The following is a 26,039-nucleotide window of genomic DNA, read 5'->3' as shown; positions in this document are numbered from 1 at the left end:
GCAGTCATAAAGCAAAACTTGATCTCCGTAAACAGCCGTCAAGAAGAGCGTTGGATTCAAATGAGGAATGACTGAAGAATCTGGGACAACATTCCCTCTAAACTTAGTTAGTGTGAGCTAGTCCACAGTTTTTTTTTAGCCTCCGGCTCTCACGTTCTTGTCTTGGCTCACGAAAGGCGTCCCCAGAGCAAACTAATTTATATAGCAGCTCATAACTTTAATGCCAGTAGCTCACAAAGTAGAATATTTGCTCACAAGACCCCACAGCTTACAGGCAACATTGGTCTGGGCCTTTTCCATTTAGAAAAAGGGGGGGGGGACTGGCTAAGGGGAGGGGGGATTACAGAGGATTATAAAATGATGTATGGGGTGGAGAGAATTGACAAAGAGAACGATGAGCAATAGGGTCAGGACAGACAGAAAGAAATGCTACTTTATGCAGAGAGTGATTCAAATGTGGATCTTGCTGCCAGGGGATGGTGGCTACAGGAGGAGGAGAAAGGAAAGGAAGAGAACATAGGAACATAAGAGAAGACCTCACCTGGAGTCTTGTGTTTTGGGCACCACATTTTAAGAAGGAAAGAGACAAGCTGGAACGAGTCCAGAGGAGGGCGACGAAGATGGTGAGGGGTCTGAAGACCAAGTCCTATGAAGAAAGGTTGAAGGAGCTGGGGATGTTTAGCCTGGAGAGGAGGCGGCTGAGAGGTGTTATGATCACCAACTTCAAGTACTTGAAGGGCTGTCCTATAGAGGATGTTTTCTGTGGCCCCAGAAGGTAGGACCAGAACCAATGGGTTGAAATTAAATCAAAAGAGTTTTCGGCTCAACATTAGGAAGAGGTTCCTGACCGTTAGAGCGATTCCTCAGTGGAACAGGCTTCCTCGGGAGGTGGTGGGCTCTCCTTCCTTGGAGGTTTTTAAACAGAGGCTAGATGGCCATCTGACAGCAATGAAGATCCTGTGTATTTAGGGGGAGGTATTTGTGAGTTTCCTGCCCTGCGCAGGGGGTTGGACTAGATGACTCTGGAGGTCCCTTCCAACTCTATGATTCCATGTTGGATCAGGCCAATGGCCCACCCAGTCCAACACTCTGTGTCACACAGTGGCCAAAAACCCCCCAAGTGCCATCAGGAGGTCCAGCAGAGGACACTAGAAGCCCTCCCACTGTGCCCCCTCCCCAAGCACCCAGAATACAGAGCATTACTTGCCCCAGATGGAGAGTTCCAACGTTTGGCTTCTCTTATGTTCTCTACCACCGAGCCACAGCTCCTACCTAGCTCAGGCAGTGGAAGACGGGTGCATGAGAAACGCACTGGCTGGTGCTTACTGGGAGCCGGTGATGCTCAAGAATCCCCTATGGGGCAGCACCTGTTTCGGTAAACGTTTCCCCTCACAGTACACGACACAGAACGGCTCGCGTGTTTATCCATATGGCAATACGAGGCGGCGGCAGCTGGGGCCATTCGCCTGATACGCTTTCTCGCCATCTCACAGCATCTGCGGCCATATGGAACCGTCTATCCATTAGGAAGAGACGATTTCCAGACAGCGGCGCTTTCTCTCCCGAACAAAACTATTAGCTGTGGTGTCCCTGACCGAGAACAGACGTACGCAGAACGAGAGAGGAATTGAGCATGTGTGCGCGTGAGCTTAAGCAGTCTTATGGGGTCACGCAAAGAACCGTCTCGGATTTTAAATCATCCTTTCTGAATGTTCATCCTTTTTTTAAAAAAACAAAAACAAAAACAGAAGGAGCCTTTTATCCATCAGATTAACCTCAGCCTGGCTTGATTAACCTGCAGCTGGGTTCTTTCTCCTTCGCGGCCCCGTAGGACGACTTCATTATGAAATGTCATCTTTCCCCTTGGAGTGAAGAGTCAGGCAGGGTGACTGAGAAGGGTACAAAGTGGGAAAAAAAACCCTCTCTGACTGAGGCAGGGTAGTGTGGCCTAGGGGTGGAATTCTAGCAGGAGCTCCTTTGCATATTAGGCCACACCTCTCTGATGTAGCCAATCCTCCTGGAGCTTGCAGTAGGCCCTGTACTAAGAGCCTTGTAAACTCTTGGAGGATTGGCTACATCAGGGGTGTGTAGCCTAGGGGTGGAATTCTAGCAGGAGCTCCTTTGCATATTAGGCCACACCTCCCTGATGTAGCCAATCCTCCTGGAGCTTGCAGTAGGCTCTGTACTAAGAGCCCTGTAAGCTCTTGGAGGATTGGCTACATCAGGGGTGTGTGGCCTAGGGGTGGAATTCTAGCAGGAGCTCCTTTGCGTATTAGGCCACACCTCCCTGATGTAGCCAATCATCCTGGAGCATGCAGTAGGCCCTGTACTAAGAGCCTTGTAAACTCTTGGAGGATTGGCTACATCAGGGGTGTGTAGCCTAGGGGTGGAATTCTAGCAGGAGCTCCTTTGCATATTAGGCCACACCTCCCTGATGTAGCCAATCCTCCTGGAGCTTGCAGTAGGCTCTGTACTAAGAGCCCTGTAAGCTCTTGGAGGATTGGCTACATCAGGGGTGTGTGGCCTAGGGGTGGAATTCTAGCAGGAGCTCCTTTGCATATTAGGCCACACCTCTCTGATGTAGCCAATCCTCCTGGAGCTTGCAGTAGGCTCTGTACTAAGAGCCCTGTAAGCTCTTGGAGGATTGGCTACATCAGGGGTGTGTGGCCTAGGGGTGGAATTCCAGCAGGAGCTCCTTTGCATATTAGGCCATACCTCCCTGATGTAGCCAATCATCCTGGAGCATGCAGTAGGCCCTGTACTAAGAGCCTTGTAAACTCTTGGAGGATTGGCTACATCAGGGGTGTGTAGCCTAGGGGTGGAATTCTAGCAGGAGCTCCTTTGCATATTAGGCCACACCTCCTTGATGTAGCCAATCCTCCTGGAGCTTGCAGTAGGCTCTGTACTAAGAGCCCTCTAAGCTCTTGGAGGATTGGCTACATCAGGGGTGTGTGGCCTAATATGCAAAGGAGTTCCTGTTACAAAGAAAAGCCCTGTTTATAGGTACTGACGTCCTGGAGGAAAACAATTTGACTCGGGTGTGTTTACCACCACACCTTGTGTATTTGTTTTACAAAATTTGCATCCTGAATTTCTGCCCTCACAAGGGCCGTGTACCTAATAAATTCACCTTTTAAAACAAACCAGCCCAAATAGTTAAAACAAAACTGGAGCAATAACAACATGCAAAAATAAAATAGCAGTTAAAAACAAGGGTATAAGCTTTCACGTGCGCATCTGCTTCATCAAAAATACCAACGGTGCATGCACACAAAAGCTTATATCCAAAATTAAAAGGTCCCACTGGACTTCAGCTTTCTTATTGCTTCAGACCAACACAGCTAGCTACCCACCTGAAGTTAAAAGCATTGGGCAGGGAAGAGGTTTCATTACAGCAATGCCAAAGAAAACAAAACAAAAAAAAAGCCTTCTCCTGCTGGTAGAAGATGGAAACAGGAGGAGACAAACTGCCTTCTCTCTTTTTATTTGTGATTTGAGGCGCCGATAGGAACTGTGTGTGTGCCTGTGCTGCTTAGGGTTGCCAAGTCCAATTCAAGAAATATCTGGGGACTTTGGGGGTGGAGCCAGGAGATATTGAGGGTGGAGCCATAAGCAAAGTTTCGACAAGCAGAATTGAACTCCAAAGGGAGTTCTGGCCATCACATTTAAAGGAACCGCACACCTTTTAAATGTCTTCCCTACATTAGAAATAATGAGAGAGGGGGCTTCGGTCTCCTAGACTGGCAGATGTATCATAGAGCCTGCACATTGGCAAAGGACTGGGTCACGCTGAAGAACAAGAAGATACTGGCTATAGAAGCCGCCGATCTCCCAAGAGGACGGCATTTTTGTATCTGGTACCAACCCCCCACAAAGAATAGTATGTTGGTCAGACATGAAATTAGGAAGGCTGACTACAGAACTTGGCAATGGATTAAACCGCAACTCTATAACAAGGTGCCGAAGTGGTTATCTCCAGTAGAAGCTGTAATTCACCCAAATCTATTTAAGTGGGATGAAATATATACTTACCAATTAGATCATCAAGGGAACCTGATGACTGAGGGAAACTTACAGTTAGATTGGTGGACAAAGATGCAAATTCAAACTAGATATGCGAAAGATAAAACTCTCGGCTTTGCAAAAAAATAAATAAAATGAATGAGCTAGATGAAATATGGATTGGTACTGATGAGAAATTGATTACAAAAATATACAACTTATTACTAGGGATGAGAATGCAAGAGGAAATTGTTAAAGAAAGCATGGTCAAGTGGATGCAAAATATTGGCCATGTGATAGAGCTAGCAGACTGGGAGAAGTCATGGAAAACGAACATAAAAATGACTAGATCATCCACCTTCAAAGAAAATATATATAAGATGACTTATAGGTGGCATGTTACCCCAGAGAAGTTATTGAAGATATACCCGAACAGCTCGAATAGATGCTGGAAATGTCAGAAGGCAGTTGGACTGTTCTACCACATGTGGTGGCAATGTGAGAAGGTAAAGAGATATTGCAAGGGTGGCCAATGGTAGCTCTGCAGATTTTTTTTTTTGCCTACAACTCCCATCAGCCCCAGCCATGCTGATTTAAGATTATATCATCCGACTTTTTCTTTCCATAGTACATATAAGCGTGCCAGCCAAATTTATTTCCATGACCTTCCAACGTTAAAAGTTTTTTATTCAACAGCGTCACCCAATCTTTTATCCACACTAGACAAACTGCTTCATGATACAGATGGACACATGGGAATATTTGTGGAAGAACTCTATGAAACTCTCAACATGTCAGAGTATTAAAGAAAATTGTTTTAAGATGATGTACAGATGGTATATGACTCCTAAAAAGGTGGCAAAGATGAACAATAAGATGCCAGATAGATGTTGGAAATGTAAAAAACAAGAAGGTTCTTTCTACCATATGTGGTGGACTTGTGAAAGAGCGAAAAAGTATTGGCAGATGATTCAACAAGAGATTTCTAAGATCTTGGGATACGAATTTAACAAAGTTGCAGAGACTTTTCTGTTGGGATTACAAATGGAAAAATTTCCAAAAGAAGATAGAACTTTAATCTGGTACTTGCTCTCAGCTGCTAGGACATTGTATGCGCAGTTGTGGAAGCAAGAAAAAATACCAGAGAAATGGGATTGGATTGTAAAAGTTATTACATGGAGTGAAATGGACAAGTTAACAAGAACCTTAAGAGACTATGATTTAGAAGTATTTAAGATGTAGTGGAAAAAGTTCAGAAGATACGTAGAAAAAGAGCGGAAAATAAAAGGACATTGGACAATTTTTGATAATGACTAAGTATAAGAGGGAGGAGGATATTAATTTTGGTTCTTAATCATTAAGGGTACCTTTAATATTAAGATTTTAAGTATATAACACCAGCGGGGGTCAAGTAACGGGGGGAGGGTTGGGTAGAAAGTAATATATGGGATAGATTAAAAAAAAGTTATTATTAATGATGTAAGAAATTGAAATTTATTACCATATGTTACTAATAAAATTGTTTGAAACAAGAATAGATGCTGGAAATGTCAGAAGGCAGTTGGACTGTTCTACCACATGTGGTGGGAATGTGAGAAGGTAAAGAGATGAAGGTCCTTCCATTAGAACTTATCAGTTAAGAAATCAAAGAAATAATTTTAATACCAGAAGGGGGACTTTTTTACCCAAACGCTCAAAGAAAAGCAGAAACCAGACTTAATTCTTAATCTCTCATCATATAGGTTGTCTACTGAGGAGGAGAGGATTCTTAATTTGGGACTGGGTTTTGTGCTTACACCACAATACAATCCTTTGCAGGCAAGGGTTGTGGTGTTTAAACTCCAATGTAGACAATAGAAGTATACAATAGAAAAATTCAACTCCAATGTATACATTAGAAGTGATGGCACTAAATGGTTACTACAATGAGAGGCATTCTGGAGTTTTAAATGCAATTCTCACCAACCAAATGGTTTAAACAATGAATGTGACTTGTCCTGCTTTCTATGAGTGTTTGCAGCATCAGTAGACTTGATGTGGCTCCTTTAAATGAATATGTTAACTTTGAACACCTGTAAATGGGTTTATATTGCATGAATGTAGAGTGGGTTTTAATGGTCGCTGGAGCACCACATTATAAACACAACTTTCATTTGCATTTGGATTAATTTCCATTATCAAAATTGTAATCTTTTGCATTAAGGTAAATGGTTCATTTGATTTTTTTGAAAGTATTTTTGTATGGATTATTTGCATATTTAGTTTGTATTCTTCTTCACTCAGCCTGTGGAAGCTTCAGAGAAACGGAGGCAGAGAGGCGCCGCCTTTGTAGCTGTCTGCTACTGTTGGCTTTTTTTCCACAGCAGTTTGTCGTGTAAAGAAGACTCTGCTTTGCCAGTTCTTGGCTGAAATCATTTGGAGGCTTATTGGTCCCAAAAAAGACTGTGCTTACTGTGTAACTTCACCTAATTTTGTCCTTTAAAGGACTGTGCATACTGTATGACTTCACCTTATGTACAATTCAGTGCTTTAAGTGTTTATTTATGGTTCTTTTATAAACTTTAAAGTAAAATTGTTTATTATTGGAGGCTGGTTTAATCTAGGGTTGCCAAGTCCAATTCAAGAAATATCTGGGGACTTTGGGGGTGGAGCCAGGAGACTTTGGGGGTGGAGCCAGGAGACATTGGGGCGGAGCCAGGAACAAGAGTGTGACAAGCATAACTGAACTCCAAGAGAGTTCTGGCCGTCACATTTAAAGGGACAGCACACCTTTTTAAATGTCTTCCTTCCATAGGAAATAATGAAGGATAAGGGCACCTTCTTTTGGGGCTCATAGAATTGGACCCCCTGGTCCAATCGTTTTGAAATTTGGGGGATACTTTGGGGAGAGGCACTAGATACTATATTGAAAATTTGGTGCCTCTACCTCAAAAAACAGCTCCCCCAGAGCCCCCGAAACCTCCAGATCAATTCCCCATTATACCCTATGAGAAGACGTTTCCCTCTCCACCCCCTGCCCCCCCCCCCCCTTTCTGGGAAATCTGATGCAGGGGACAGAACTCACTCACCTCCGGAGGCGCAAAGGCACATGGTCCTTTGGGGGCGTGGCTGGGCTCCCCTCCCTTCACCGGCCAGCTGACTGGGGGCGGGAAGCAGCCTGAGAAAACGGAAGAGCTCTGGCTGCTGCGATCGGGGCTGGGTGGGAAGGGCTGCCGTTCTCCCCCCTCCCCTCCCCCCGCTTTCCCTTTTATGGCCAGCGGGGGGAGGAGGCTCCAAATCGGTAGTCTCCAGGCCTAGCGGGGGATTTGGGAACCCTAGTTTAATCACAGAACCCTTAGGGGCTCCCTTGCTCCCACCCGAGGACTGGCATCTCTACTCACGAGTTGCTGAATTTCCAACTTCTTCAAAGTAACACAGAGCAACCAAAGGTTCAAGTTTACCTTTCCTCTGCAAACGACCTCTGAAAAGATTGTGCAACCAATGAAGGGTCTGGGCTGCTTTCACAGCCGCTGGGAGCAACCATGTTCTTCTGCCTGCTCCCCCCGCCCCCATTCAGCCTTAAAGACACAGACACACCATCCCAAGGGGAAGCCTTTCCAAGTGGAGTCTGAAGCTTCCGGAGGTGGAAAGGCACATGGTGGCTGTGGGGGCGGGGTTCCCCCCCGCCAGCCAGTTGATTGGGAGCGGGAAGGAGCCTGGGAAAGCGAGAGAACCCCCGCTGGGACCTGGGGATTGGCAAGTCTAGTGCTGCTAGGCACGCTCACCTCCTCCCTGTTCAGCTAACTGTCCGTAGCTCAGTCTAGGAGTTTCTGGTCTATGCATGGACAGGTAGCCAGGTTTCCTGGGTGACATCTTCAACTGCAGTCTCAGATCTTTAGAAGGGAAAAGATCTTCATTTACGAAATACAATTTTGATGCATGAGACCCGAAGAATGCTAGCAACACTACCTCAGAAATACTACAGAGCTGAGAAAACGAAATCACGAGACAACTGTACAGTCAGCTGGCGTTACCTTGGAATTCCCTCCCGCACAACGGGCACAACTCTGCTGAAACACTGAAATAGAGGCCAGTCAAAAGTGGGACTTCATTTCTCCCTGGATTCTTGCCTTCTGAGCCTTCTCATAGTGAGTCACCAAGTTTGGGGGGGGGGGGGGGGTTGTAGAAAAAGCCCAGCACAAACTCTTTTGCATATTAGACAATGGCATCACCAGCATGAACACTTTTGCATATTAGGCCACACCCCCTGACAGCACCATTATTTAACTTAGGGCTTTTCTGTAGAAAAAGCCCAGCAGGAACTGATTTGCATATCAGGCCACACACCCTGACACCAAGCCAGCCGGAACTGTGTTCCTGTGCATTCCTTGCTACAGTTCCGCAGGACCTGTAAAGCTGAGCTTTTCCGGACGGCTTTTGTTTAATATCTCAAGTCCACCGGCAAGAGTGATGGAGCTCCCCACTGCTGTTACTGTCAATAAGAACCATCTATGTTGATATGTCACATGGCCACTACCGCCGCCTGCAGAGCAGGGGTGTCGAACTCATTTGTTATGAGGGCCGGATCTGACCTAAATGAGACCATGTCGAGTTGGGCCATCTGTGTAACTATGTAAGGTTAGGTAGCAGAGATATAAACTTTATAAAAGGCACAGACAAGCACAATTTAAAAAGAAAAAACCCTTAAAACATCTTAAAACACTAGCACTTGTCGGTCACAAAGGTGTTTTCTTTGTATTTCTCCCATGGGATCCAGGGAACTGGGCAAAGGAAGCTCTGGCTCTTTCCCTCCTTCCCCAGGGGACCAGGATGAGGAGGAGCCTCAGCCAATGGAGAAAATCGAGGTTTTGCTCTGTAGCTCCTGTGCAGGCCTTGCAAAGCAAGCTGAGATGTAGAAGGAAGCGAGAGAGGGAGAAGGAAGCAGACAAGAGCTAGTTGCTTGGGGGCCTGATAGGAGCCCTCCGGGGGCCTGATTTGGCCCCCGGGCAGACACACCATCCCAAGAGGAAGCCTTTCCAGTGGAGTCTGAAGCCTCCGGTGGTGGAAAGGCACATGGGGAGTGGGGGCGGAGCTTCCCCCCGCCGGCCAGCTGACTGGGAGTGGGGAAGGAGCCTGGGAAAGCGGGAGAACCCTGCTGGGACCTGGGGATTGGCAAGCCTACCCTCACATGGGCCACCTTGCATCTTGCTCCAATTAAATCAAGGTGGTGGTGGGGGAGGAAAATGTCTGCTGGGCACTCCATTATTCCCTATGGGGACCGATTCCCTCTGGACAGGGCTGGATTAACAATTAGGCAAAGTAGGCACTGGCCTTTGGCCCCCACACCTTTAGGGGCCCTAGTACGGCTTCCCCCCCCCCACTTGCAGCCCTTCCAGCCTGCATGCTCAGTCAGCAACTGAGCCGCTCTTTGCCCGACTTCCCTGGTGCAGCTGCTGCTGGCGTCACCCCATTTTTCATTTCATTTGATCTATATCCCGCCCTACCCCACCAAAGCGGGCTCAGGGTGGCTCACAACATAAAAATTCTAACAATAAAATTCAAGAATTAAAATACAATAATAATTTACATAATTAAAACAACTAATATATCAATACATCAATCAGTCTCAGTGTGCTATCTTATAGTCTTCCGTCAGAATATTTAAATATTTCAATGCCGGTCAGTTATAAGCCAACCGGAAGAGGACTGTCTTACAGGCCCTGCGGAACTGTCCAATGTCCCGCAGGGCCCTGACCTCTTCCGGTAACTGGTTCCACCAGCAAGGGGCTGTGATCGAGAAGGCCCTGTCCCCAGTTGACTTCAACAGGGCCTCCTTTGGCCCAGGGATTTCTAGAGCCGGATCGCAGCACTCTCTCCAAGTTTGTCTCTCTCTTCTCCCCCCCCCCACACACAGCTTTGTTAAAGGGGCTTTTGAGAAGGAGCCTGCAGGTTGCAGCGGGGGCCACAAGCAGCAGGGCAGGCGCTCCAACTTTGAGTTAATTTAGGGGTCCAATTCTTTGAGCCCCCAAAGAAGGTGCCCTCATCCTTCATTATTTCCAATGGAGAGAAGGCATTTAAAAGGGGTGCGGTCCCTTTAAATGCGATTGCCAGAACTCCCTTTAGAGTTCAATTATGCTTGCCACAACCTTGCTCCTGGCTCCATCCCCAATATCTCCTGGCTCCACCCCCAAAGTCCCCAGATATTTCTTGAATTGGACCTGGCAACCCTAAATCAAGGTGCCTTTTACAGGCCGACTCAGGATATCCAAATAGCCACCCCTTTTCTCCTTACTGGAAGGTGGCCAAACGATAATCAGCATCCGATCCGTTTGTCTCTATAAAGGAAAAGCAATTTCCTCTCAGCCTGAAATCTTAGGACAGGGGTGTCAAACATGCAGTCCAGGGGCCAAATCAGGCCCCAGAGCAACTGGCTGTCATCTGCTTCCTTCCTCCTATATCTTGCTTCCTTCTGAATAACAGCTTGCTTTGCAAGGCTTGCTCAATCACACAGGAGCTACAGAGCAAAACCTTGGAAGGAAGGGGGGGGGAGAATAGCTTGCTTTGCCAGGCTCTCAACTGCACAGCAGAGCTACTGAGACAAGCTTCTCTTTCTTCTATTGGCTGAGGCTCCCCCCCCCAGTCCCTTGGGGAAGGAAGGAAAGAGTCAGAGCTGCCTTTGTCCAGTTCCCTGGTTCCCATGGGAGAAATACAAAGAAAGCATCTTTAAGACCAATGAGTGCTAACGTTTTAAGCTTGTTCTAATTTTTTGGGGTTTTTTTTAAATTTGTGTTTGTGTTCTTTATAAAATGTGTGTCTCTGCTATGTAATCTTAAATAGCTACACACATGGCCTGGCCAAACATGGCTTGGCCCAAGTCGACATGGCCCGGCCCAACAAGGTCTCATTTATGTCAGATCCGGCCCTCATAACAAATGAGTTTCATACCCATGTATTAAGATTTTATTGTTCTGTTTCCAGGAAAGAATGTTTTCTCTGTGTTCAGGTCCTCCCTATTAATCACGACATCCAGTGCTTTTTTTTTTTTGGTAGCAGGAACTCCTTTGCATATCAGGCCACACACCCCTGATGTAGCTAATCCTCCAAGAATTTACAAAGTTTCTCTTAGTACAGGGCCTACTGCAAGCTCCAGGAGGATTGGAGAGCCAGTTCGGTGTAGTGGTTAAGTGTGCGGACTCTTATCTGGAAGAACCAGGTTTGATTCCCCACTCCTCCACTTGCACCTGCTGGAATGGCCTTGGGTCAGCCGTAGCTCTGGCAGAGGTTGTCCTATAAAGGGCAGCTGCTGTGAGAGCCCTCTCCGGCCCCACCCACCTCACAGGGTGTCTGTTGTGGGGGAGGAAGGTAAAGGAGATTGTGAGCCGCTCTGAGACTCTTCGGAGTGGAGGGCGGGATATAAATCCAATATCTTCTTCTTCATCTTCTTCTACATCAGGGGTGTGTGGCCCAATATGCAAAGGAGCTCCTGCTACAAAAAGAGTCCTGACAATATCCTACATTTCTCCATCATCTCGCTGTATAGCTGCATTATGAATTGAGTGCCACCCCGTCTTAACCCTCCACAGTTTTCTCTGGCTTGGGATGTAAAACCAGAGAATCTGCACGTGTGCGATCCGTGTTCGGGTGGTGGTCGCTGGTGCTACAAGCTCTGTGATGTTCATCCCTTGCCCTCAATGAAACTGGTTGATCGCCGTGAAACTATGAACATCAAAGACAGCTGCTTTCTGGGCGGATGCACAGGACTTCTTAAACATTAAGTTTTGACTCGAGAAAATTCTTGTTGATTGCTGTGAACTATACGACCAGACCACCTGACTACATGGCCTTTTGTTTGGTATCTTCTCTGTAGTTGGGTCAATTCTATCGATTTTCTCCCACAGATGTTTATGCGGTTGTTGCCCCACATTAAGATCTAAAATCCTTTTCTCTTCTTGGCTTTCTCTCTCTTTCTTTCTCTCTGCAATTTCAAAGTAGTAGAGGAAGAAATCTCAAGAAGGTCAATTCAGGAAGAAGAAGAAGAATTACAGATTAATACCCCGCCCTTCTCTCTGAATCAGGGACTCAAAGTAGTTTACAATCTCTTATAACTTCTCCCGCCACAACAGACACCCTGTGAGGTGGGTGGGGCTGAAAGGGCTCTTACAGCAGCTGCCCTTTCAAGGACAAAGTTTCAGAGCGGCCTACAATCTCCTTTCCCTTCCTCCCCCACAACAGACACCCTGTGAGGCAGGTGGGGCTGAGGGGGCTCTCCCAGCAGCTGCCCTTTCAAGGACAGAGTCTCAGAGCAGCCTACAATCTCCTTTCTCTTTCTTCCCCACAACGGACACCTTGTGAGACGTGTGGGGCTGAGGGGGCTCTTACAGCAGCTGCCCTTTGAAGGACAACCTCTGCCAGAGCTATGGCTGACCCAAGGCCATGCTAGCAGGTGCAAGTGGAGGAGTGGGGAATCAAACCAGGTTCTCCCAGATAAGAGTCTACACATTTAACCACTACACCAAAGAAGCAATGAAGATCCTGTGAATTTAGGCGCAGGTATTCGTGAGTTTCCTGCATTGTGCAGGGGGTCAGGGCAGTGACCGCATTAGGAGAGCCAGTTTGGTGTAGTGGTTACCTGGGAGAACTGGGTTTGATTCCCCACTCCTCCACTTCCAGCAGCTGGAATGGCCTTGGGTCAGCCACAGCTCTGGCAGAGGTTGTCCTTGAAAGGGCAGCTGCTGTGAGAGTCCTCTCAGCCCCACCCACCTCACAGAGTGTGTGTTGTGGGGGAAGAAGGTATAGGAAATTGTAAGCCGCTCTGAGCCTCTGATTCAGAAAGAAGGCGGAGTATAAATCTGCATTCTTCTTCTTCCTATTCAGAGACCTCCTACCCTAGTTTTCAAGGATTAAGCTTCTGATCCGGTGTTCCATTCAGCGAATCAGCAGACATGCAGGATTATGCCATGTGATCTTCATAACTGCACTGTGAAATGGATTAGAGCAGGGGTGTCAAATGTACAGCCTGAGGGCCAGATCAGACCCTCAGAGGGCGTCTTTCAGGCCTGCAAGCAACTCACTGTTATCTGCTTCCTTCTCTCTCTCTCTCTCTCTCTCACTCGCTTCTTTCTGCATCACAGCTTGCGTTGCCAGGCTTGCTCAATCACACAGCAGAACTACAGAGCAAAGCCTCTATTTTCTCCACTGGCTGACCAGCACATGAAGCTGCTTATGTAGAAAAGCTCACAATGCCCAGCCATTTCATGTTTTCCCCTGGGTCTTAGGCTCAAAGCACAGACCGTGAGATTTCTGTAATGAATGCCAATAAATCAAAAGTAGGTTTGCAACTTATAGACACACCTAAACAGCCTACTCAAGATTGCTACGGCACAGACATGGTCTCCAGATTTTGATGCAATAATTCAGAGCAAGAGGTGTCAGTTATTAGAGACTATTAAATGAACAAAATATTGCAAGAGTGCTAATCTTTTAAGCATCTTTTAAGGGTTTTGCTTAACATTGTGTTTGTCTGTGTTCTTCCTGGCTCTTCCGCCAGGCATTTTTGAATTAAAATTAACAACAGGAAAGCAGAAATTAATCCATTTGGTTCACCTTGAACATCATATTGTGACTGGGATATCCAGCAGAAATACTTGAATAATAAAATTTTAACATCGATGGGAGTTGGTAATATCTGGCATCTTTAATGCATCAAATATATTTGATCAAATAGCACCTACCATTGTTTTATCTGCATTTGTTTTAGATGTAGGCTAAATGTAGGGTCATGAATGGTTATTTGTTTTAGATGTATTTAAATGGTTTATGTATATGTCTTTTCTTTAGTGTTGATGTGTTGGTATGTTTGTGGAAGAGCACCTCATTTCGTTGCTCTCATTTTCCTTTTTTGAGAACAATGACAATAAATTTATCTATCTATCTATCTATCTATCTATCTATCTATCTATCTATCTATCTATCTATCTATCTATCTATCTATCTATCTATCTATCTATCTATCTATCATCTATCTATCTATCATCTATCTTTATCTAATCTTTTTACAAGGTTTATTTATGACGTACTTGTATTTTTATCTTTTGTCTATTAATACTGGTCTTAACGTGATCCGCCCTGAGCCTGCTTCGGCGGAGAAGGTGGGATACAAATCAAATCAATCAAAATTTACATATTCACTACCTGGCATTACATTTCATGACACACACGGCCCGGCCCGACAAGGTCTCATTTCTGTCAGATTCGGCCCTCATAACAAATGAGTTTGACATCCCTAGATCAGGAAGAGAAGGACGCCCAAACCATCTAGTAAGTACCATGGGCCTCCTTGATCTATGACCAGCACATGGTTCACTACAACATATTCAAAACTGCATGACTTTTTTGTAGAAAACGCCCAGCAGGGACTCATTTGCATATCAGGCCACCAAGCCTGTCGAAGCTGCGTTCCTGTGTGTTCCTGCTAAAAAAAAAAAAAAGCCCTGCATAACTAACTCTATAAACAGAGTTCTCAAAGATTCTACCCAAGATATGGCCACAAATCCATCAGGATCTGTAATCCGCACTGCAAAACATGGAACCCATGGAACCCAAATACTTAAAGGGCTGGTCATATAGAGAATGGGGTGGAATTGTTTTCTGTGGCCCCAGAAGGTAGGACCAGAACTAATGGGCTGAAATTAAATCAAAAGAGCTTCCGGCTCAACATTTGGAAGAACTTCCTGACGGAGCAGTTCCTCAGTGGAAAAGGCTTCCTCAGGAGGTGGTGGGCTCTCTTTCTTTGGAGGTTTTTAAACAGAAGTTAGACGGCCATCCGACAGCAATGCTGATCCTGTGAATTTAGGGGGAGGGATTTGTGAGTTTCCTGCATTGTGCAGGGGGTTGGACTAGATGACCTTGGAGGTCCCTAAGCAACGTGGCTTTGCTAACAATTGCCTGAACCCATTCTCCAAAAAATTCTTTGGTCAAGGATGGGAGAGATGGAATTTCAACAGCACCTGAGGAGCCTGGCACCAGCTTTTCCGCATGGTCTTTCCTCTCCAAACTTGAAAACACGCCAACTGTTTCCTGGGGCTAAAGCCTGAAAGCTGTATGTTATTCTACGCATGGCTACATTCCTCTTGACACGACTGTAGTTCGTCACCATAATGCAGGCTTTCCACCTGACAATGCCTATAATTATTTGAACAACCGGCAAAATGGATTATTATTATGATTGGTGGTTACCATTGTTCAGTATTAATCCTTTGATGGCATTCGGCATACAAAACATTTTGCATTGAATGAATTCTCAATTAATTTTCTTTCCACTGCTACCCTAGTGGAAGGGAGAAGTGGTCTGGTATGCAGGATAATATTAAAAAAGGGGGGAGGGGAGAGGACTGCCATTAACGGGGGCGGGGGGGGCGGAGACAATTTGGTGTAGTGGAGAAGTGCACAGACTCTTATCTGGGAGAACCCGGTTTGATTCCCCCACTCCTCCACTTGCAGTTGCTGGAATGGCCTCGGGATAGCCATAGCTCTCACAGAGCTGTCCTTGAAAGGGCAGTTTCCATCAGAGCTCTCTCAGCCCCACCCGCCTCACGGGGCATCTGTTGTGAGGGAAGAAGATAAAGGAGATTGTGAGCCACTCTGAGACTCTGATTCAGAGAGAAGGGCGGGGTATAAATCTATGGTCGTCTTCTTCTTCTGCTACTTATGCATAGCAGCCTTGGACCCCTGTGGTGGTCTCCCATCCAAGTACTAACCAGGGCCAACCCTGCTTAGCTCCCAAGAACTGATGAAATCAGGCTAACCTAGTCTACCCAGGGCTTTTTTTTGTAGCAGGAACTCCTTTGCATATTAGGTCACACCCCCGATGTAGCCAATCCTCCAAGAGCTTACAGGGCTCTTAGTACAGGGCCAACTGTAAGTTCCAGGAGGATTGGCAGCATCAGGGGTGTGTGGCCTAATATGCAAAGGAGCTTCCGCTAGAATTCCACCCCTGGGCCATACACCCCTGAGGTAACCAATCCTCCAAGAGCTTACAGGGCTCTTCTTACAGGGCCTACTGCAAGCTCCAGGAGGATTGGCTACATCAGAGAGGTTTGGCCTAACATGCAAAGGAGCTTCTGCTAGAATTCCACCCCAGGGCCACACACCCCTGATGTAGCCAATCCTCCAAGACCTTACAGGGCTCTTAGTACAGGGCCTACTGCAAGCTCCAGGAGGATTGGCTACATCAGAGAGGTGTGGCCTGATATGCAAAGGAGCTTCCGCTAGAATTCCACCCCTGGGCCACACACCTCTGAGGTAACCAATCCTCCAAGAGCTTACAGGGCTCTTAGTACAGGGCCTACTGCAAGCTCCAGGAGGATTGGCTACATCAGAGAGGTGTGGCCTGATATGCAAATGAGCTTCTGCTAGAATTCCACCCCTGGGCCACACACCCCTGATGTAGCCAATCCTCCAAGAGCTTACAGAGCTCTTAGTACAGGGCCAACTGTAAGTTCCAGGAGGATTGGCTGCATCAGGGGTGTGTGGCCTAATATGCAAAGGAGCTTCTGCTAGAATTCCACCCCTGGGCCACACACCCCTGAGGTAACCAATCCTCCAAGAGCTTACAGGGCAATTAGTACAGGGCCTACTGCAAGCTCCAGGAGGATTGGCTACATCAGAGAGGTGTGGCCTGATATGCAAAGGAGCTTCCGCTAGAATTCCACCCCTGGGCCACACACCCCTGAGGTAACCAATCCTCCAAGGCTTACAGGGCTCTTAGTACAGGGCCTACTGAAGCTCCAGGACCATTGGCTACATCAGGGGTGTGTGGCTTAATATGCAAAGCAGTTCCTGCTACAAAAGAAGGCCTGAGGACAACCGAAGAGTTATGGGGGCGCGGAGAAGAAAATTCTATTTCAACGAAATCGCTATTGACGACACACAAACTGAACCAGTGATTTGCTAAGTACTAGTCAGGAACTATCTGGAACATCTCCCTTGCCTCCACTGTTTGCTCTGTAGAGGGCAGGCAGCAAACACCTTACTACATTTCCAGTTTCTCTGTGAACCACGAGAAGACTGTAGCCAGTAATATAAGCTTCCCCGGGGACCAGTTAATCTTGTGCTCCTTAGTCCTGCAGTTAGCACGCTCCCGTCTGACTTTTCCGGCCCGGGGTAAGGAAACCGGAGAAGCGAAAGACACACTGGAAAGAGGATGAGACCGATAATTAACCACGAAGCGAACAAGAAACAAGGCCTAGTTAGAAACGCAATGCCGTGTCTAACAGCAAAACATGGGCCACTTAGTGGTTTATTAAAACATGCGTAGCGGGAGCTTCCCATTGGTCAAAGAAATACGAGCACTCTTCTGCGACACAGAACGACTTGTCTTGGGCCAGAGATGGTCAACCATGTCTCCTAAGCTAGATGCGGCTCCCTAGATAGGGTTGCCAGGTCGGACTCCGAAAATATCCGGGGACAGGATTTTTTTTTTGTAGCAGGAACTCCTTTTCATATTAGGCCAAACACCCCGGATGTAGCCAGTCCTCCAGGAGCTTACAGGGCTCTTAGTGCAGGGCCCTATTGTAAGCTCCAAGACAAATGGCTACATCAGGGTGTGTGGCCTAATATGCACAGGAGTTCCTGCTACTAAAAAAAAAAAAAAAAGCCCTGTCTGGGGACTTTGGGAATGGAGCCAGATGCAAAGTTGTGACGAGCACAACCGAACTCCAAGTGGAGTTCTGGCGTCATCACATTTAAGGGGACTGTGCTCCTGTTAAAACACCTCCCCTTCATTGGAAATAATGGCAGATGGAGACACTTTCTTTTGGAGCGCATAGCGTCTGGAGCTAAGACGATTGAGCTGTGCTCTTGTGAATGGATAAGTTCTTAGGGGGACATTTGAAGTGTTGGCTTATTTGAATGTTTTTGTGATTTTTTTCAGGGCTGCAGATTGTAACTGTCTTTACAGTATACAAGAACATGAGTATGAATTTCAAGCACTTATAATAATTGAAAATATAGATAACTTTTTGCAGCAGTTGACCGGGAGCTTTGCTTTCGCTTTGATTCCCTTTTGAACCAGCATGGCTCCTAGAGAGCCAGTTTGGTGTAGTGGTTAAGTGAGCAGACTCTTATCTGGGAGAACCAGGTTTGATTCCCCACTCCTCCACTTGCAGCTGCTGATATGGCCTTGGGTAAGCCATAGCTCTGGCAGAGGTTGTCCTTGAAAGGGCAGCTGCTGTGAGAGCCCTCTCCAGCCCCACCCACCTCACAGGGTGTCTGTTGTAGGGGAGGAAGGTAAAGGAGATTGTGAGCTGCTCTGAGACTCTGAGATTCAGAGTGGAGGGCGGGATATAAATCCAATATCTTCTTCTTCTTCTGTACCTTCAGTAGCTACTTGACAGAAATAACATCTTTTAACAGACAGAAGTTCTGTAGCTCGAGAGCATAGCAGGCAGACATCCAGCCGCTGTAGTTAATCACAGAAACTATTCAATTCTGCCCCATTCTACTGGCTCGGTTTTGTTTTGTTTTCCACAGAGAGGGGTTCTCCGATTTCCGTGGTTGTATCAGGTGCCCAGATCTTAACATCTGGCACACAGAGACCCTGGATCCTTTTTTTTGGAACCAGGAAGAAGGGAAGGGTTCATTATCACAACCTTACTGAAATTGGCTACGGATGGGATAGGAAGAGAGAATGCAGAAATGGGAAGGTCGGAGACTCCATCTGGGCTGACACCCAATTAAAGAAATCTAGTGAGATTAATTGATTCATCTATTATATCGACGGTCGAGGGCCTGGTTTTCATCATAAGGGGCAAGGGGTCGACTGAGTTCATGGGAAGCTGGAGACCTCCGCAGGGTAACTTGGATGTTAGAAAATACTGTCCCAGCCTTGAAAGAAGAAGGGGGATCTTTCGGAGTGCTATAGTTTTATTGGGCCCATTCACGAGAATCTTTCTGAATCGACCCATTCACGAGAACGAGAAGAAGAAGAAGACTGCAGATTTATACCCTGTCCTTCTCTCTACATCAGAGACTCAGGCTTACAATCTCCTTTCTCTTCTCCCACACAACAGACACCCTGTGAGGTGGGTGAGGCTGAGAGGGCTCTCACAGCAGCTGCCTTTTCAAGGACAACTCCTACAAGAGCTATGGCTGACCCAAAGCCATTCCAGCAGCTGTAAGTGCTGGAAAAGATATCCTTTTCCAGCTACTCTCAGTTCAGAAAATCCCGTTTCTTTCAAGACAGGGAAAATCCTCCATAGTTTAGCTAACGCTTTGACGCGACACAACTTTTTGCACTGGTTCTGTTGAAATTTATCCCCTAGTTGCCATTTCCGGCAGTGATTTACATGAAGAGTTTAGGCAGCCAGGAATCAGAAGAGTTTTCTGCGTGTGTATAAAGTAGGAGGAAGTGGAAAGGAGTGGTAGGAAGAAAAACATCCTTGTCTATATAAAAAATACCAAATGGTGTGTGTTGAATTATGTAAAAAAAAAAAAAAAGGTACACCGGTGGAGACTTCACCTTCCTTGTTTAATTATGAAAATGCGAATCCTACTCCTCAAGGTTAAGGCTTCAATTAGAACGTTCCAGGGGTCATTTTGTAGGGGGAAAAGGTGCAGGAGCTCAGTAGCATATCTCATCTGCATATGCCCCAGGATCTGTGTGCAGTGGGGAGAGAACTCCCCACTGCATGCAGACCCTGGCTGGAGGTTCAGGAGCTGTGCCGAATTCAAGCCGTCAACCCTTCTGCCATGCAAGATGCCACTCCCATGACCCATTTCTAACACTTTTCATTTACTTTTCCTCTCTAGAATATAATACATATCTTCAAGTTCACACCAATGATTAAGGCTGCCAAGCTCTCACTGCGGGTGAATTTCCCCCCAAGTTTGGGGGAGTGGGCCACTGGAAGGATCCCCCCCCAAGAGCTCCGTTGCCGCATGATGTGCTGGGCGTGCGGACACCTGGAAGTGATATCGTGCTTGGCATGTTGCACAGGGGGCGCTCAAGCATTAAGGTTAAAAAAAAAAACCTCTATGGTACCACAGAGTTTTTACCCAAATCCTAGAGCGTCCCTGGCATGATGTGCCCGATGTAATGATGTCACTTCTGGGTGATGTCATTGTGCAGGATGTACTTCACACATGTAGGAATGATCCCCTGCCAAAGACAAGGTAAGACTTGGCAGCCCTACCAATGATCCATCTAGTCCAGCGTCCTGTTCCATGCAAAGGTTAACGGAGGGCTACAAAAATGGCAGAAAGGCCAAAAAAGCCTTACCGTATGGATGACCCCTAAGCACTGGTACTCAACAGATTACTTCCTCAAAAAACAGAGGATCCATACAACCACCATAAGTAAAAAACCATTGGTCAACCTCACCTCTGTGAGCACATCTATTCCATTTTTACAGTCAACTAAACCAGTTTCTATCACTGGATTCTGTGCATCCCAAAGTCAGTTAAGATTTGCGGGTCTTGAGCCTACTCATGGGGTGGCCCACAGTTATAATATTCCTGAAGGGAGAGGCTGAGTTCAGATATAACAGGAAACTGTGTCTTATTTTAACCCTGGTTAACTTCTGAAGTTATTTTGTAAACTGCCCAGCATTCAGACAATCAAATTAATTGTGATGTGGGGAGGGACTGTGGCTCAGTGGTAGAGCATCTGCTTGGTAAGCAGAAGGTCCCAGGTTCAAGCCCCGGCATCTCCAACTAAAAAGGGTCCAGGCAAGTAGGCGTGAAAAACCTCAGCTTGAGACCCTGGAGAGCCGCTGCCAGTCTGAGGAGACAATACTGACTTTGATGGACCCAGGGTCTGATTCAGTAGAAGGCAGCTTCATATGTTCATATGTGTGGATGATTCTAAGTTCTTCAAGGTGGTGAGAGGGGATCCAGAGGAATCTTTTGAGGCTAGGCATGTGGGCATCAACATGGCAAATGAGGTTCAACATGGTCAAGTGCAAAGTAATGCACACTGGAGCCAAAAAATCCTAACTATAAAAATACACTGATGGGATCTGAACTGGAAGTAACTGATCAGAAGAGGCCAAGTAGGAGTTGAGTTACACTTTGAAGACAAAGTTTTATTCAGAATATAAGCTTCCGTGTGTGCATGCACACTTCTTCAGATGAGGAACCAGGTACAGTGAGCGGAGCTACATATAGTGTGCCTACCTGCTATATGTAGCTCTTGTCGACTGAATTCCTCGACTGAAGAAGTGTGCCTGCACACACGGAAGTTTACATTCTAGAAGATTTGTCCACATTCCGCAGGGCCTGTAAGACCGAATTGTTCCGGCAGGTCTTCAACATTTAACCGAGAGAGAGCTGCCACTGGACATCATATAGAGCTCCATGCAGAGTACCGATGGTCACCATCGAACTTTCAGAACCGCTATACTGTACTGTATTAATACATCACCGTGAAATGTTTTAAATAATTTAAATATGTAATTATGTTTTATATGTTTTATTGGTTTTTAATGGAAGCAATGTGACGTTGTGAGCCGCCCTGAGTCCGCTTGCGGAGAGGGCGGGATATAAGCTTAATGTGATAAATAAATAATAAATAAATAATACATTCTGAATGAAACTTCGTTGGTCTTAAAGGGGACACTTGACTCCTACTTTGTCTCCTGCTTCAGACCAACACGGCTGCCCGCTTGGATTGATCCGGAGAGAGATCTTGGAGTTGTGGTAGCTCTCTGAAAATGTTATCTCTGCGTAACTGCATTTAAAAAAAAAAAAAGTCAAATGCAATGCTGGGGATTATTAGGAAAGGGACTGAAAACAAATCAACCAGTACCATAATACCCTGCATAAATCTATGGTGTGGCCTCTCTTTGAACACTGTGTACAGTTCTGGTTGCTGTACCTCAAAAAAGATATAGCATTGGAAAAGGTGCAAAAAAAGGGCAAGAGGGGACTAGATAAATTTATGTAACAGAGGTCCATAATTGGCTATTAGCCACAAGTTACAGATGGAACACTCGCTCTGGGGCAGTGATGCTTTGTATTCTTGGTGTTCAATCAATCAATCAATCAATCAATCAATCATTTTATTTATATCCCGCCCTCCCTGCCAAGGCAGGCTCACCTCAGGGTGTTGGGGACAGGGTTGCCAATCCCGCCACAGTCACTGGTGGGGGACTTCTTTTGCGTGTGCATAGCGCACGTTGTGCGATGACATCACTCGCAAGTGACATCACTCTCAAGTGACATAATCATGACACCAGCGACGTCACACACCAGCTGCTCTAGGAGCTTTGGGAAAACTCTATGGTAACATAGAGTTTCCTTCCCAAATTGCAAGTGTCCCGTAAAACCATAGAGCTTCCTGGAAGCTCCTAGAGCAGCTGGTGTGTGATATTGCCAGGGCGATGACGTTTCCCCATGAAAACCCTTGCCCCACCTGGGAGCTTAAACCCAACGGGAAACCCACAGTGTACAGATAAATGACAACTCACAAGAGTTGGCAGCCCGAGTTTCGGAGGCAGCAGTGGGAGGGCTTCTGGCATTCTGGTCCTACTGGTGGGCCTCATTGTAGCACTTGGTTTTTTGTCATTTGTGTGACACAGATGAGCCACTGACCTCATCCAGCATGGCTCCTCTAGGGTGTTGGACTGGTTGGCCACTGGTCTGATCCAACATGGCTTCTCTTATGTTCTTACAGAGGGCTGCAAGATGCAGCCGACGTATAGCAACCTCAAAAGGGTCTCAAAGCATGAGACTTCACAGGTAGCTTGCCAAAATGCTCTTCCCTTATGATCCTGAAGTTCCTGGCCAATGCTGAGACACCTAGGCTTTATTTTCAGAGGAGTTTGGCCTACCACAGACAGATGGATGGACCAAGTCTCAGACACAACCTCCTCCAGCAACAATGACCTGTGCACTGTACACTTTTCCCTGCCACTCTGCACCAAATTCATCTGAGGACCAGTTTGGTGTAGTGGTTAAGTATGAGGACTCTTATCTGGGAGAACTGGGTTTGATTCCCCACTCCTCCACTTGTACATGCTGGAATGGCCTTGGGTCAGCCATAGCTCTGGCAGAGGTTGTCCTTGAAAGGGCAGCTGCTGTGAGAGGCCTCTCAGCCCCACCCACCTCACAGAGTGTCTGTTGTGTGTGTGTGGGGGGGAGAAGGTAAAGGAGATTGTGAGCCGCTCTGAGATTCTGAGATTCGAAGTGGAGGGTGGATATAAATCCAATATCATCATCATCTTCTTCTTTCTGTATGGAATTTTGTTTTTTGACTGTCAGGGCATAAAAGACATTTCCCTCAAGCCATTTCGTCTCTACAAAACTGTAAATTGCTTGGTGACTGGAAAGACATTTAAAAGGCTTTGTTTGGCTGGGGAAGAGATTGGAGGGGGGAGAAGAAATGGTGGGTGGGTGGGTGTGTGGGGACGGCCAGAAGGAATGCCTTTTCTAACGTTCGAACGCTGAATGTCTTCAGGAAAGCCTGAATCGAACTCTCCGAATGCAGCTTTTTCGTCACTGCCGCAGTAGCATCTCTCCATTTCTATAAAGCCATCTCCGCAAAAGAAATGAGCCTCAATAGCTTTATGATAATTATGGAGCTGAGGGGGAGGGGAGCCTTTTCTTGGCATTAATAAGCCTATTGTTATCCCCTCTGCCTTTAAAGGAGGGGGAAAAAGTGGCGTTTCCATCTGAAAGCTGAAACACAGGAATGCATTTTAAAGGCAAGTTTATTGAAGGGCGCTATTCAAAATCCCTGCCAAGGGCTTGCAACTTTGTTGCAAGAGATTGCTGTGGACAGCCAGGTTTGTTCACTGGGTTCTTTGGAGTTGGCTCCAGTTTGGGATGCATATTAACAGGGCTTTTTTTTTTTGAGCTGGAAAGCACAGGGACGCAGTTCCGGCTGGCTTGGCATCAGGGGGTGCGGCTTAATATGCAAAAGAGTTCTTGCTGGGCTTTTTCTGCAAAAAAAGTCCTGTGTGAAACAATGGGGATGGCAGTGGGCGTGGCCTAATATGCAAGTGAGTTCCGACTGGGCTTTTCCTGCAAGAAAACCCCCAAATATTAATATATTTAAATTTCAGAGCAGGGATCTTTTGGCTTTTTTTTTTTTTAAAGAAAGACAGCACTTTGGAAAAGGGATTTCAGATGCAGACTGGACGTGCGACTCCTGATAATGGGATGTCCCTGCAAATGGCGGCAATCGTAAGGACATAAGAGAAGCCATGTTGGATCAGGCCAATGGTTCATCCAGGCCAGCATTCTGTGTCACGCAGTGGCCAAAAAACCCAGGCGCCATCAGGAGGTCCATCAGGATACTAGAAGCCCTCCCACTGTTGCCCCCCACAGCACCAAAAATAGAGTATAACTAGCCTCAGACAGAGAGTTCCATCTATACCCTGGGGCTAAGAGCCACTGATGGACCTCTGCTCTGTATGTTTATCTAATCCCCTTTGAAGCCATCTGTGTATGTAGACGCCACCACCTCCGGTGGCAGGGAATTCCATGCATCAACCACCCTTTGGGTGAAGAAGTACTTTCTTTTATCCCTTCTAACATGACTACTCAGCAATTTCATTAAGTGCCCACGAGTTCTTGTATTGTGAGAAAGGGAGAAAAATACCTCTTTCTTTACCTTCTCTATCCCGTGCATAATCTTGTAAACCTCTATCGTGCCACCCCTCAGCTGACGTTTCTCCAAGCTAAAGAGCCCCAAGTGCTTTCACCTTTCTTCATAGGGAAAGTGTTCCAGCCCTTTAATCATTCTAGTCACTCTTTTCTGGACTTTTTCCAATGCTATAATAACTTTTTTAAAGGTGTGGTGACCAGAATTGTACACAGTACTCCAAATGAGGCCAAACTATCCATTTATACGGGGGCATTAGAATGCTGGATTAGATGGATGCTTGGTCTGATTCATCAGGGCTCTTCTGATGTCCAAAACAATACTAGCACAACATTTGTAGATGCAACAATAACCTTCTGTGTTAAGGAGAACTTTGCTGCCCACACAGTCAAACAGTTCCGTGCTCACATTTCTAGTTACAAGAAGCACATCAGGTTGAATTGAGCCATCTGCGTAGGTGTACGAGTTATTCTTAGAAAAATGCCATAAACAGAGGAAGTATTCTATTTCATAAGAACTCTGTGCAGCTCTTATGAGGGAATTATGCTCTGGTCACACAATGGTAACTCCTGAATAGAGTGGAGAAAGCATGTTATGAATAAGAACATAAGAGCATGTTATGAATAAGAACATAAGAGAAGCCATGTTGGATCAGGCCAATGGCCCATCCAGTCCAACACTCTGTGTCACACAGTGGCCAATACACACACACACAGTGGCTAATAGCCACTGATGGACCTCTGCTCCATATTTTTATCCAATCCCCTCTTGAAGCTGGCTATGCTTGTAGCTGCCACCACCTCCTGGGGCAGTGAAACCACATGTTAATCACCCTTTGGGTGAAGAAGTACTTCCTTTTATCCGTTGTATCCCGACTGCTCAACAATTTCATTGAATGTCCACAAATTCTTGTATTGTGAGAAAGGGAGAAAAGGACTTCTTTCTCTACTTTCTCCACCCCATGTATAAACTTGTAAACCTCTCTCATGTCACCCCGCAGTCGACGTTTCTCCAAGCTAAAGAGCCCCAAGCATTTTAACCTTTCTTCATTGGGAAAGTGTTTCAAACCTTAAATCATTCTAGTTGCCCTTTTCTGCACTTTTTCCAATGCTTTAATATCCTTTTTGAGGTGCGGTGACCAGAATTGCACACAGTACTCCAAATGAGACCGCACCATCGATTTATACATTATGATACTGGCTGTTTTGTTTTCAATTCCCTTCCTAATAATTCCCAGCATGGCGTTGGCCTTTTTTATTGCAAACGCACACTGTCTTGACATTTTCAGTGAGTTATCTACCACAACCCCAAGATCTCTCTCTTGGTCAGTCTCTGCCAGTTCACACCCCATCAACTTGTATTTGTAGCTGGGGTTCTTGGCCCCACTCTGCATTACTTTGCACTTGGCCACATTGAACCTCATCTGCCACCTTGACGCCCACTCACCCAGCCTCAC

At 46.3% G+C, this 26,039-nt stretch overlaps 1 protein-coding gene across 5 annotated transcripts in view; it reads right to left on the bottom strand.

Moving 5' to 3' along the window:
- TENM4 (teneurin transmembrane protein 4) overlaps positions 1-26,039 on the bottom strand; it is a 792,728-nt gene that overhangs the window by 745,212 nt on the left and 21,477 nt on the right. The gene's annotated exons all lie outside the window — the stretch shown is intronic.

The sequence above is a fragment of the Heteronotia binoei genome, chromosome 3 (genome assembly GCF_032191835.1).
Source record: "Heteronotia binoei isolate CCM8104 ecotype False Entrance Well chromosome 3, APGP_CSIRO_Hbin_v1, whole genome shotgun sequence".
NCBI lineage: Eukaryota > Metazoa > Chordata > Lepidosauria > Squamata > Gekkonidae > Heteronotia > Heteronotia binoei.
Note: the sequence above shows the minus strand (reverse complement) of the source record. Positions and strands in the feature narration are given on the sequence as shown.